This window comes from Mus caroli, chromosome 1, assembly GCF_900094665.2.
Source record: "Mus caroli chromosome 1, CAROLI_EIJ_v1.1, whole genome shotgun sequence".
Classification (NCBI taxonomy): Eukaryota; Metazoa; Chordata; class Mammalia; order Rodentia; family Muridae; genus Mus; species Mus caroli.
Window position 1 is genome coordinate 150,979,921 of NC_034570.1, and position 14,814 is coordinate 150,994,734.

General features: G+C 38.6%; 1 protein-coding gene across 2 annotated transcripts in view; it reads right to left on the reverse strand.

Moving 5' to 3' along the window:
• Nucleotides 1-14,814, reverse strand: part of Rabgap1l (RAB GTPase activating protein 1 like) — a 551,913-nt gene that overhangs the window by 130,435 nt on the left and 406,664 nt on the right. The gene's annotated exons all lie outside the window — the stretch shown is intronic.

The window sequence follows — 14,814 nt, forward strand, 5'->3', positions numbered from 1 at the left end:
GAGAGAGAGAGAGAGAGAGAGAGAGAGAGAGAGAGAGAGAGAGAGAGAGAGAGGATATCTGTGTACGAGCAGACGAGCAGGCAAGGCGGCAGGAGCTGTATGTAGCCAGGAAGCCAGGGCAGTTGTGAAGCTGCAAGGAGAAAAGGATGAGCTCATTGCAATCTGTGATTCCTGACAAGCAGCCCTGCCGCTGTTGCTGTCGCTGCCCGGTTACTGCTGCCGCCACCGCCACCGCCACCGTGCTGCCTCTAGCTGTGAATCAGTAATGAAGGGGTAAGAAAGGAAGGGGAGCAAGCAGAGGGGGGAGGTAGGTGAATGAGCATGCAGAGCGAGTCTCAGGGGAGAATGCTGTAATAAGAAGCCAATGGCGAGCCATTGGACAGATAGGCTTTCCCCTCCCAGTCCACCTTCAATCAGCGTTAGTCTGACAGTTTATGCTGTTGAATCCCAAACACACAGACAGATGAACTAGCTTTTCCTAACATGTGATGCTAACAGTAAAATCAGACAGACAGACAGCTAAAAGGCTGACCCTATTCACTCTTGCTTTCTAGCAAGAACAGACAGAAATCTTATCTTATGCCCTGTGTTCAAACTGGGAAGCTACAATCCTTGTCACATTACTGAAATCTCCAGACAAGATAGGTGTTAGGGTAAAATGACAGAATATGAACAGAAGAGCATGCACCAGCATTTGGTGACACGCCCTCAGGCTGGAGTGTTTATGAACAGACTGACTTACTAATTGCAGGGCATAGAGGAGCAATATAGCACAGTGGGAAGGCTGGCCACGTTTATATACATGTAATGCTGAAACACAAAAGCCTACAGCATAATACTGAGGAATATTTAGTAACTGTTAAAGTTGAAATTCTCAAAACCAAGTAACTTTCATATGCCACAGACCTTTATAAACAGCAGGGGTTTTCTGGGTGTTTTGTTTTGTTTTGTTTTGTTTTGTTTTTCGAGACAGGGTTTCTCTGTGTAGCCTTGGCTGTCCTGGGACTCACTCTTTGGACCAGGCTGGCCTCAAACTCAGAAATCTGCCTGCCTCTGCTTCCCAAGTGCTGGGATTAAAGGTGTACACCACCACGCCCAGCTTATAAACAGCAGTTTTAAACACCAATTTAATTCTGATGTTCTATTAGATAAAATAAAATATAGTTTTGACCATCTCTGATCAAATAAATGCTTCCCCAATGAGGCTGCTAACACTAGGAATTAAGCATAGTTTATATTTTCTAAATTTCCAAACTAGATAGTGGTGGTCCACACCTATAATCCCAGCATTCAGGAGGTTGAAGATCTCTGAGTTCCAGGACAACCAGACCTGCATGGAGAAACCCTGTCTTGAAAAACAAACATACATACGTACGTACATACATACATATACATACATACATACATACATACATACATACATACATATGTAAATCTCCAAGATAAAGCAAACAATCAATTGTAGCAGAATGGAGGCAAAAGCACAGTATTACCTTCAGGACAGTTGCCTAATGTTATCTTAACAATGTGTCCTGGGTCCAAGTGTCCTGGCCCCTTGTTTTTATAGCTGATCTCTTAAAACAGGCACTAGTATTTTATATAAAGTTTTATCATGGTACAAGAAGCAAAGCTAACAGAAAGATTTTGCTGACAGGACGTGATATAGCTGTCTCTTGTGAGGCTCTGCCAGTGCCTGGTAAATACAGAAGTGGATGCTCACAGTCAGCTATTGGATGGAACACAGGGCCCCCCAACGGAGGAGCTAGAGAAAGTACCCAAGGAGCTGAAAGGGTCTGTAACCCTATAGGAGGAACAACAATATAAACTAACCAGTGCCCCGGAGCTTGTGTCTCTAGCTGCATATGTAGCAGAGGATGGCCTAGTCGGCCATCAGTGGGAGGAGAGGCCCTTGGTCTTGCAAAGATTATATGCCCCAGTACAGGGGAATGCCAGGGCCAGGAAGCAGGAGTGGGTGGGTTGGGGAGCAGGGCGGGGGGTGGGGGGAGGGTATGGGGGACTTTCAGGATAGCATTTGAAATGTAAATGAAAAAATATCTAATAAAAAATTGTTTTTGAAAAAAAAAAAGTAAGGCTAAGAGGGCATCCCAAATGTCCCCCCCCCCCCACACACACACACTTTCTTTCCCCTTGAGTCAGCATTTCCTACTCTAGCACAAAAGAGCTGCAAATCTGGATGTAATCCAATGGAAACTTAACTTTCTGACAAGTACCTGTAATCCAAATACTAGAGAGAGAATAACTGTGGTTCTAGTGGGCTATTATCCTTTTAACAAAACATTGATTTGTTGCCAAATCTTAAGCAAAGAAGATAAAAATAAAAACAAAACATTAACATCCGACTGGGTATGGAGACACTCATCTACCATCCTAGCACTTGAAAAGTTCAAGGCCAGACTAGGCTGCAAAAGAACACCCTGACTCAAAAAAGAGGGGTGGCTGAGGATGTAATTCTGTGGTAGAACACTTGCCTAACATGAGCAAGGCCCTTTGTACATAACCATTTATGTATGTAGTAACAACTAATGAAAAAGGAAGCCATGAATTTGAAAAGAGGAAGGAGGGAATGTATAAGAGTGTGTGAGGGCTGGTGAGATGGCTCAGTGGGTAAGAGCACCCGACTGCTCTTCCGAAGGTCCAGAGTTCAAATCCCAGCAACCACATGGTGGCTCACAACCATCCACAATGAGATCTGGCGCCCTCTTCTGGAGTGTCTGAAGACAGCTACAGTGTACTTATATATAATTAATAAATCTTTAAAAAAAAAAAAAAAGAGTGTGTGAAAGGAAAGGGAAGTAGGATATGATATACTTAAACTATACTTTCAAAATATAAATAATAAAAGTACAGATAAAAACAGAAAAACTTCTATAAAGTACAATTTTTACCATGAAAATTATTGGCTATTATATGTGTGTGTGTGTGTGTATACTTTATGTGTTGTGTGTACATATTCTAGTTTCCTAAGATTTGGAGGAAACCTTTATTGGGCTGATTAGGATGAGATATCTTGAGTTAGAACTAGAAAACTTCTGGGTATTTCATACTCTACACACACATGGCACACTGGGAGGGGAGGGGTCACATTTCACATTAAGACAGTGCTACTAAAAGTGATTGTGAAAAGCACTGTCATAAACCATTCAGCACACAACTTTCTGGATTGGAGGAAAAGGAAGAATGCAGTGCCTTCTAAGCTTACAGGAATTTTTTTTGGAAAGTCTTTCCAACATATCCCAGGTGGGTCCTGAACCCTCTCTGTATGTAGGCTGGCCTTGGTCCTCTTGCCTCTGCCTTCATGTTCTAGAATTATAGATGTATGTAACTATATCAGGCTTATAATAGTTCATATAATCTTTCTTTAAAAGGACACAGACATATTTCAGCTCAAATGACTTGTTATCAGAGAACACTTCAGTATGTTTTTCCCATAGAAACTAGAAGATATAAAAACTTCCTTCAAATATTCTGGTAAAAAGAAGTAAAAATGAATCAAATCATTGTAGAGCTGAATGATTTGATTCTGATGCTTACAAAATAAATGTTAAGTAGTAAATGCAATAATGAAAATATAGTATCAGTAAGAAAAATACTTAGAAAATTTGGTACATTTGATAAAGACTACATGAGAGTCGTTCTAACAGACAGTCATGGACCTCAGTTTCCCAAATATCCCTACCACACTGTTCCTCAGGAATCCACCATGCATGCCGTCAGTTTCCCACATTTTAACTTAGTCTTATTTTCAGTTGACCTTTTGACAGAATCCTTGTCAATGCCAAGAAAAATAACTATTCTAGAGCATCATTTAGGTAAGCAGAAGACTGGATTCTGGAAATTTTTATAGCAATAAAGGGGCTACCATCATCTCAAGATTTTTTCCTTCTGTCTTCCAAGCCCACAATACCATATTTACGGTCCAAGCAAGTCAGTAACAAATCATAGAACATTTTCTTAAGAAAAAGATTTGGTGGGAGCACCCTCATAGAGGCAGGAGGACGTGGAGGGGATAGAGGGTTTGTGGAGGCAAAACTGTGAAGGGGGATAACATTTGAAATGTAAAGAAATAAAATAACCAACAAAAAAATTTTAAAAGAGAAAAAGATTTGACTTATATAGTTGTTTAAAAATTTGAAACAGCAACCTTTGTGCTAACTAGTTCATAATAATAGACTTCTCAAATTTTCTTACATTACCATAAAAAAGTTTGTGTTTATTCAAGAAATATCCTTATGCTAAAAAGGAGTGTGGATAAATCGTTCATGGAAGAGGGAAACCTTTCCTCATCCACCTGGCTCCTCTGCCAGGACTTCTGTAAATAACTCTGACCTCAGGCAGGACAACAAGGGACAACAACACAAGTCCAACATCTATGGGTTGCAGACACATGGAGGCACTGGCACTGGGTGTTAGTCACTCAGAGGAGTGGCAGATCCTGGGCCTGTGCAGCATCTTAACAAAGAGCAGTATTTTTTTTTTCTTCAGAAAAATGACAAGGCAAAAGCATGTTGAGCTTCTAGGGTGACAAATCTCAGGAAGGTAAATATATGGAGCAACTTTCGAACACACTCTGCATTGTAGACCATCCATGCCATCTCATCTCCATCCCTGATGCTGCTAGCAGCACCTTCCTGGTACAGGGAGCCAGAGGAACATCTTTACAAGAGACATTTATTTATTTATTTTTTAATTTTTAATATTTTTTTATTACGTATTTTCCTCAATTACATTTCCAATGCTATCCCAAAAGTCCCCCATACCCCCCCCTTTCCCTACCCACCCATTCCCATTCTTTTGGCCCTGGCATTCCCCTGTATTGGGGCATATAAAGTTTGCAAGTCCAATGGGCCTTACAAGAGACATTTATGCTCTACTTTTAAACAAAACATTCATCTTTCGTCAGCCTTTCATTTCTAGTTTAGAAGAATACAGGAATCAGAATGTGGTACCCTGTAACCCCTTTGTATTGAGAGAAGAATATGGGAAAGTGCTAATAATTGTCCCTAAGCCATAGTGCAATGACTAGAAATATTATTTTCTGGTCTTCTGGAAAGTAGGTGGCCAGTGATGTGGTAGTCTGAATGAAATGGCCCCATATAGGCTCATTGGGAGTGGCATTATTTGAAAGAATTAGGACATGTGACCTTGTTGGAGTAGGTGTGGTCTTGTTGAACGAAATGTGTTTACTGGGGGTGGGCTTTGAGGTTTCAAAAGCTCAAGCCAGGCCAAAAGGCTCACTTGCTTCCTGCTGACTGCCAATTCAGATGTAGAAGTCTCAGCTACTTCTCTAGCACCAGGTCTGCATGCAGGTTTAGCACCATGCTCCCTGCCATGATGATAATGTACTAAACCTCTGAACTCTAACCCAGCCCCAATAAAATGTTTTTCCTTTATAAGAGTTACTGTGGTCATCATGTTCCTTCATGGCAATAAAACCCAAACTAAGACAGATAGAAAAGACTTAATTGGAGTCTTGTACTTGAGAATGCCCATATGAGCCATTCTGCTATGACTGCCAGACATGCTCAGGACAGAAAAAGATTTACATTGTAAAATGAACATATTTGACTAAATTCACAGGTCTACAACTATGAACACTAATTTTTTTAATGTTAGTTTTTTTTTTTTTTAAAGAAAACGTTACAAAGATGATAAGCAAATACACTCCAACTTTCAGGATCTTAAAATGACGGAGACATCCAAAGAGGAAGATACAACAGGGTCTATCAGACACCAATAGAAGAAAAAGCACATGATATGCTATGATGTAGGCATGCCTTTGTCTGTAATAGATGAGGATAGGACCAGGCCAGTGGGATTGGCCTAATCCTTGAAAGGTGAGTACTGAGAATTAAATACATCTCTAAGAACACAGGAAGGTGCTGATCATTAAACCATCTTTTAGTTACATTTACACAATCACCACCACTTCATTGTGTTCCAGGTCATCAAAACTCAGAACCTCAAAAGTGCAAGTCATGCCTCTATCTGCACAGTCATATCTCTATCCCTTAGTTACATTTACCAGCTATACTCATATGGAAGTTTCTTAACACTCTTTTAGTCTCCGTAAGATGGCAACATCACCTACATGGCCAAAATGTACAAATTTATTAAGATGCATATATGAAAGAATCTGTTATAGAGCCTAGCACATAGTTGTTACTCAATAGCTAGTAATTTTCTTCATTCTTACCTGTAAGTCATGTAAAACAGGAGAAAATGTATTAAGTATTGTGTTTACCTGGATTACAATTAAGAAAGGTAAAGAGAACTCTGAGCATATTAACAATAGAAAAAGAACCAGAAAAAAAAATATTCCCAGGTTACCTGTACCTCTGGCTCACTCTAAGACACAGATTAGGTACCTGTGCCTTTTCTACACTAGGGGAAGGTAAAGATGCCACAACATTATTTTCAAGCCATTTCTCTTTTGTCTGACTGCTTTTTAAAAATTTATTTTATGTATGTAAGTACACTGTCATAGTCTTTAGACACACCAGAAGAAGGCATCTGATCCCATTTATAGATGGTTGTAAGCCACCCTATGGTTGCTGGGAATTGAACTCAGGACCTCAAGAAGAGCAGTCTTAACTGCTGAGCCATCTCTCCAGTCCTCTGACTGCTTTTTAAAAGATAATTTTTTTTATGATTTTAGAGCTTTATTGTAGAACGACAGGGGGAGAAAGAGAACATAGAAAGAGGGAGAGAGGCCAGCCATGGCCACATGGAGAGAGGGGGGAAGGGAGAGAGAGAAGGAGGGCTAGAGAATAAGAAAGGTGAGGGCTTAAAGAGCGGAATTCTTTAAAATTTGAAAATTTCCCAATATCCAAAATTCAGGTCAAAGATCAAAGATGATACTCTGAGTAGCGCTGATCTCTCAACATTGTAAAATCCCATACAAAAAAAAAAAGCAAAAAGGGCTGGTGAGATGGCTTAGTGGGTAAGAGCACCCGACTGCTCTTCCAAAGTTCCAGAGTTCAAATCCCAGCAACCACATGGTGGCTCACAACCATCCGCAACGAGATCTGGCACCCTCTTCTGGAGTGTCTGAAGACAGCTACAGTGTACTTACATATAATAAATAAATAAAATCTTTTAAAAAAATCCCATACAACTAAATCATTCTTCCATTCAAGTCTTAGTTCCACTCAACACCTTGCTACAGGATTCTGGGGTAGGAAGACAAGTCAGACATTGCTTCCAATAGTATGGATTATTCAAGTCCTTGACAAAAAGTGGAAAATGAAATGTGATGAGATTGAGCTTATAAGCCATCTCACAGGAAAATGAGTCTCATTAGTTTACAGTTGTAACTCATATATCAAAGAAATAGAGTATGAAATAAAAAACACAACATAATTGACTGGCACTGTGGTAGGTGGTTCAAATTATAAATCTATAGGAATGTGAAGGAGAAAAAGATTACTGAAAATATTGTAGACTTGCTAATTGGTTGTGTATGTGTTTTTAGGAATGTCTGACTTGATGAAGGAGGCTGTCATATTGTTACTGTTCTTGCTTGTGTTATGCAAAAGAGAATGGTCCCCAAAGCAACTTGAGGATACTCTGAATGGACTTAACAGTATCCCATTTTCAGTGTGATGCCTTGACTAATGGAAGAACTGCTCTACTACTTTTTGGTAAGGCAGTCTCTGCCTTACATCAGCATTAACAGGTAGCTCAGAAGGCAGCCATTTTATTACTATACATTTTATTTGTTTGAAGAGCACTGTATAGACAGAAATCTGAAACTTGTAGGCAGTAGTCTCAAATATATCCATATCTATAGTTTAATAAGTATATATTGAATATATATTTAAATAATATTGAATATATCATATATAAACTATATTAAAATATATAAATACATTACTTTAATAAGTTTAATATATATGCATGTATATTAAACTAAAATATTAATGCCACACAATATATACAACTTGATGTATGTGATGGATAATTTTATGTCAACTTGACAGAAGTTAGAGTCATTTAAGAAAAGGGAACCTGAATTGAAAACTGCCTCCACAGGTTGGCTTGTGGGTAAGACTCTGGTGTATTTTCTTGATAGACAACTGATGGGGAAGGGCCCAGCCTATTGTAGGTGGCGTCACCCTGATGCGGGTGTTCCTGGGTGCTATGACAAAGCAGGCTGAGCAAGCCACAAGGAGTAGCAAGTAAGCAGGGCCTCTGCATCAGCTCTTGCCTTCAGGCTCCTGCCCTGTTGGAGTTCTTGCCTTGACTTCCTTAGATAATGGACTATGAAGTGAGAGTGTAAGAGACATAAATCCTTTCCTCCCCATGCTTTTGATCATCATGTCCTATTACAGCAATAGAAACCTTAAGGAAGATGGTGTATTTAGAAATAAACATATATATCCATGAAACAAGTATCACTATCAACATCATGAACTTACCCATCTCTCAAAACTCCTCCTTGTCACACTCCTCTTTTTCAGTTAGAGCTTTTAATATGAGTTCTATTACAGTAAGGTATTTTATAACAAGAGGGCAAGTCTATCCCACATGTCATATGGCATTACTTAAACTATTTTAAGAGACTCAATTTCTTTTCTCTTAGGTAACTTTCCCTGCTTCTCACTGGGCTTCCTGTGGCTGGTTTTATGACCATTATTCACAATCCTCTCTGTTACCTCAAGTATATAGGTGTTTAGATAATGTCTGAACACATTGAAAACATATTCTAGATCTTACAACCCAGTTGTAAAATATGAGACCTTAGGTTCTAGAAGGTATCAAGACCTAATAACTTATATATTCTATTGATGAAAAGATCAAGACAAAAAATAGGTGACTGGTCACAGCCATGAAACTTGCATGAAGCCAAGATCCAAGAATCCATATACACAGCAGGAACTTGAGTATTTCCAGCATTTGCTACTTTTCAATTAGCCTATAAAGAAACCATCTTATTACAATTTTGTTTTACCCTTGTATCTCCATAGAATTGGTCCATAGCTTGTAACTGCCAGCTACTTAGAAAGAATAAGATTCTGGAGCTGGAGAGATGGCTCAGAGGTTAAGAGCACTGACTGCTTTGCCAGAGGTCCTGAGTTCAATCCCCAGCAACTACATGGTGGCTCACAACCATCTGTAATGGGATCTGTTGCCCTCTTCTGGTGTGTCTGATGACAGCTGCAGTATACTCATATAAATAGAATAAATAAATCTTTAAAAAAAAAGAATCTAAGATTCATAAGGGCTGTATGGGTGGAGGAGCCTGGGTAGAGGAGATCCACTGCTGCAGCAGAACAGTCACTTTTAAATATATACTTTTGATAATAGAGCACATCTAAATTTCAGTGATAGACTGCGTCCATTTCAATCAAACATTTCCAGCAGCTATAATCCTGGAAGCTCTGCCAAAGTCTATTCACACAGGGTTTCTTTCTTGAAGCCATGTCCATGACATAGGTTTGAAGTGGAACACTATCTTGGGTTTTTCATCATCTTTCCTGGGAAGTGTATATAAAGCTCATATTTATTTTCATGCTTCAGCAGAAGGTACAAACATATGTTAGAAGAGGGTTTTAAAAATTAAAGCTTATCAGATTAAAATGACATAGAATCTAGACTAATCTGTGATCCTTTAAGATAGACTAGCATCTTGTTCTTACTAGCATCTATATATGTGTTTTGTTACTATGAAAATAATGGATATTGTACTAATCTGGTAAACTGCTAATTTTCTCACTTTCTTCTGGTTCATCTCCAAGTATCCATTAAACTATGGATCTTATGCCATTAAACTATGGCAATCTATGACATCTTCAGGCTGTGTGGAATGCCAGTGCGAGTTTAGCAGCTGTCACAGTGAGAAATAATATTTTCTGTAAGGGAGTTAGTTATATGGGTCAACTCCTGTATTACAAGTGAATTTGTCTCTGCAAAATGAACATGTCAAGATGGAGACTTTCATTTTTTTTCAAAGTGGAAAAGTCCAAAGTTGTAATATGGTGTACAGCCCCTTCATACTCCAGTCTACCAACGCATGCTCATTCACTCACAGCTTCAAATGGAGGTATTGGAATTCAGAGTCAGCAAAAAGAAAAAGTACAGCAAGAGTGGAAGTGAAGTTTCCTTTAGTCTTATGGTGGTGACCACTCTGGCCCTCTCCCTGTGAGTGGAGTGCCTGAGCACATTCAGCACTGCACAGCTGTGTCACAGGTGGACAGGAATGCATGAGCAAGAGTGCATGTGGGTCTCCCTACTGATGGGCTCTTTTACTAATGGGCTTTTCCTCCTGAATAGGGCATAATATAGCAATTTGCACATCAAATAACTAAAAGTGTGGATAAATTCTTTCTCCTTTCTTTTTTTTAATAAGAATTTTTCAATTTATTTATTGACTTTATTATTTATTTATTATATGTAAGTACACTGTAGTTGTCTTCAGACACTCCAGAAGAGAGAGTCAGATCTCGTTACGGATGGTTGTGAGCCACCATGTGGTTGATGGGATTTGAACTTCGGACCTTTGGAAGAGCAGTCAGGTGCTCTTACCCACTGAGCCATCTCACCAGCCCTCTTTCTCCTTTCTTATATGGGGGACTATGATAAGAACCATGAACTATGCTAAGGACACATAGATAACTTGTTAATATGCACTGACACATTTAATCTGAATAATTATTTGTGCCCATTTCATTCAGGGAGCATCTGAGCTTAGAACATTAAGTGACTTGACTGAGGTCATATAGCTAGTGATGGGCTGAGATTATGTTACTCCATAATATGGCATCTTGGATATTTTGGAATGAAGTGTTTGAGAGGTATTGGGAGAATGTTTTGCCACCATGTATTAAAAGCAAGCTGACTTCCATCAGAGAGGTCCTTTCTAAGGTCAGAGGATCACATCTCTGTGCAGTCAGAGTATGCTGAGAGAGCCTACTCAACAGGCCTTCCTAAATTTTCCTTGAAATTATCATTCTTAGTTCATACCTTTTTTCCTGGTAATATTTTCTCTAGTCCTCCACTCTTTACCAAATACAGCATAAGAATGCTTGAGTCTGGGCTAGAGAGATGAGTAAGCAGTTAAGAGCACTGACTATTTTTCCAAAGGTCCTGAGTTCAATTCCCAGCAACCACATAGTGACTCACAACCATCTGTAATGGGATCTGATGCCCTCTTCTGGTGTGTCAGAAGACAGCGTACTCCTGTCCATAAAATAAATAATTCTTTTTTTTTTTTTTAAATGTTTGAGTTTAAACATTCCTCTAGGTCCTTGTTTCCTTATAAAGGATCCTGTGTGATATAATTTTTTGGATTTTGGGGGGTTTTGGTTTGTTTGTTTGTTTTTGTTTTTCAAGATAGGATTTCTTTATGTGGCCTGACTGTCCTGGAACTCACTCTATAGACCAAGCTGGCCTTGAACTCAGATCTGCCTGCCTCTGCCTCTCAAGTGCTGGGATTAAAGGTATGGGCCACCACCACCTGGCTATGATATAATGTAATAAAAACCACATTATTTGCATGTTTTTCTCTTTTTTATCTTTTCCTGTCTATCCCTGTGAAGAGAATTTAGAAGGGTAAGAGGAAAGCTGCTTCTCTTCCCATGTAAACAAATAATAGCTGCAACTACAGAAAACAGCTAAATGTTTGAAACTTATTTGAGTTATTTAAACAATGAAGGAAGTGGAGTTAACAGGTTGCGTCCTGGAAAGTAATCTGGCTGACATGACAGTTATAAAACTGAGGAATACTGAAGGGTCATGGTATTTTGGTTCTGATAGAAAAGACAAATGCAGAAGAAGACAGTTAAGACTCTATTAAGGAGTAATGTCTACAACACATGATCTTATCCAGGCTTTCTTTCTTTTTTCTTGTTACTAAGAAGACTTATTTTAAAATGTTAAAAATAGAATTTTTTAAGGAAAAATTCACCTCTTTCCCTAGTCCATAATGTTTCAGAGCAGAGTTTTTCAATATTTGGATCTATGAACACTGGGATTTTTATTCTTCTAGGGTCACTGAAGTTCTAGGATTTTGAGTTCTCTTGCTTCTGTTTTCTGAGTGCCCAGATCCAACTGGACTTAAAAGGCAATGACTTAAAGAAAAATCAAGATGTGGCCTTACGGAGTTGCACCCAGGCATGAAGAATATAATAAAAGAACTGTTTTTGAGACAGGGTTTCTCTGTGTGGCCCTGTCTATCCTAGAACCAACTCTATAGACCAGGCTGTCCTCAAACTCTCAGATCTGCCTGCTTCTGCATCCCACGTGCTGGGATTAAAGGCATGTAATACCATGGACAGCTAAGAATATATTAAAATATTAAAAAAATAAACTGAGAAAGCCCAATCTTATAAGAATGACCAGGTCTCTCCTCATATACAGGCAGACACCCTGCTGGAACTCTGTCTATAGAGTCCAAGCTAACTGACTTGATGGTGCCAGGAAGTGGGAGTCTCACTGGGAGCCAATCCCTTTCCCTGCCTCCCACTTGGGAGTTAGAACACCTGGCTATAGGATCACGCTGTGCAGCCCCTAAGCACCCTGTGGTCAAAAGCATAAAAAAAGAAACCACTCCTGCCTTGTGGGCTCTGGTTCCCTTTGAAGGCCCCAGCATGCTGGGTCTGTCTCAGGTGCTGGGATCTCAATTATCCTCTGAGCTACACCATGATCTTGACCTTTTGTTTGTCTGTAAACAGTGTCAACAGCTCTTCTAACAATATCCTTGTTTTCCAGCAATCCACCATAGTGTCTTCTTGAACCTCCTTTCCCATCCAAACTCTCACAAAGTCAAAGGCCATAATGGTCTGTAAGATAATCTAGGATCATTGATGTTCTTAAGCATTAGCTGTTTTTTCCCTGCCTTGATGTCATCTTTCCCATCAGACATTAAATGATGACAGAAATATAAATAAGGGATTCCAAGGTCAAGAGCAATGCCAAAAAAAGTCCCAGGTGCCTTTCACCTTCATGTCCAGCAAACACTTACTGAGCTGATAAATAACAGATTCTCATATAATACTCACCCATAAGTTTTCCAATTATTTGATTTAAATTTGTCAAGCAAAGTAAATAGTAAATAGCAAAATACATACATACATTTTCAACAAAAGGGTACCAAAGTGCAAGAAAGAATAAAAAGGAAGGGAACCCTTCCTATTCATTCTACAACATCTGCATACCACACACCCAAGCCAGATAAAAATGTGACAAAAAAGAAGGAAAGAAAGAAAGAGAAGAGAAGAGAAGAGAAGAGAAGAGAAGAGAAGAGAAGAGAAGAGAAGAGAAGAAAAGAAAAGAAAAGAAAAGAAAAGAAAAGAAAAGAAAGAAAAGAAAAAAAAAGAAAAATATAGACAATCATTTCTGGATATAGATGCAAAAATTCTCAAAAAATACTATCAAATTAAAATCAGTAGATTTTATTGCATCTAAAAGAAATTATATATAATCATGAAGTTTATTTATCCCAGGGGTGTAAATGTTTCCATATATAAACATGAAGAAACAACACATTATAGAGACACAATGAAGGATGAAAGTCATATCATGATCCCAGAACACACAAAAAAAGCATCTGATGAAAATTAATAATGGTTCATGTTGAAAACCCTGTAAAAATTCAGTACAGAAGCAATGTACCTGAATACAAGAAGAGATATCTATGATATCTTACATAACTTACATCATTTAAATTGGAAGAGGATATTGACTTTCTAAGATCAAGTACAAGACACAGATGTCCACTTAACCACTCTTATTAAATAAAATGTTAGAAGCATTAGCCATAGCAAAAAGACAAATGAAAGAAACAAAGAGCATTCAAGCAGGAAAGGAGGATCTTAATGGTCTTTGCAGATGACATGCTTTTATGTATAGAAAAATCTAACAGGGGCTGGAGAGATGGCTCAACAGTTAAGAGCACTGACTGCTCTTCTAGAGGTCCTGAGTTCAATTCCCAGCAACCACATGGTGGCTCACAACGATCTGTAAAAGGATCTGATGCCCTCTTCTGGTGTGTTTGTGAACAGCTATAGTGTACTCATAAACATAAAATAAATAAATCTTAAAAAAATTAACTGGAAATAAAAAAAACCCTAGAAACTCCACCAAAAAGCTATTAGAACATGTAACAAATTGAGAAAAGTCACAGAGTGCAAAATTCACCATATATAAATCAGTAGTTTTTCTATAGCAATAAATACAAACTGTTGAGACAATTTCATTCGCCATAGTTAATAAAAACACAAATCCAGGCATAAACTTAATTCATGAACTAGATGGACGCTACAATGCAAACAAGAAAACGCTGATGAGGGGCTGGAGAGATGGCTCAGTGGGTAAGAGCACCTGACTGCTCTTCCGAAGGTCCTGAGTTCAAATCCCAGCAACCACATGGTGGCTCACAACCATCCGTAATGAGATCTGATGCCCTTTCCTGGTGCATCTGAAGACAGCTACAGTGTACTTAGATATAATAATAATAAATAAATAAATAAAAAGATCTATTTAAAAAAAAAAAAAGAAAACGCTGATGAAATACATTAAGAAATACACACATACAAAACTTGGCTGGCACTCCATGTCCATGGACTGGGATGATACTGTCAAAATGTCCATACTAGGCCAGGAAATTCACATATTCAATGACATTTCTATCAAATTTCAATGACATTCTTCATAGGTTTAGAAAAAAAATCACAAAATTAATGAGGAGGGCACAAATATCCTGAAATAATCAAGGCATGTTCAGCAGGAAGAACAAAGTTGGGAGCATTTATAGCACCTAACTTTAGTAGATACTACAGAGCACTAGGAACCAAA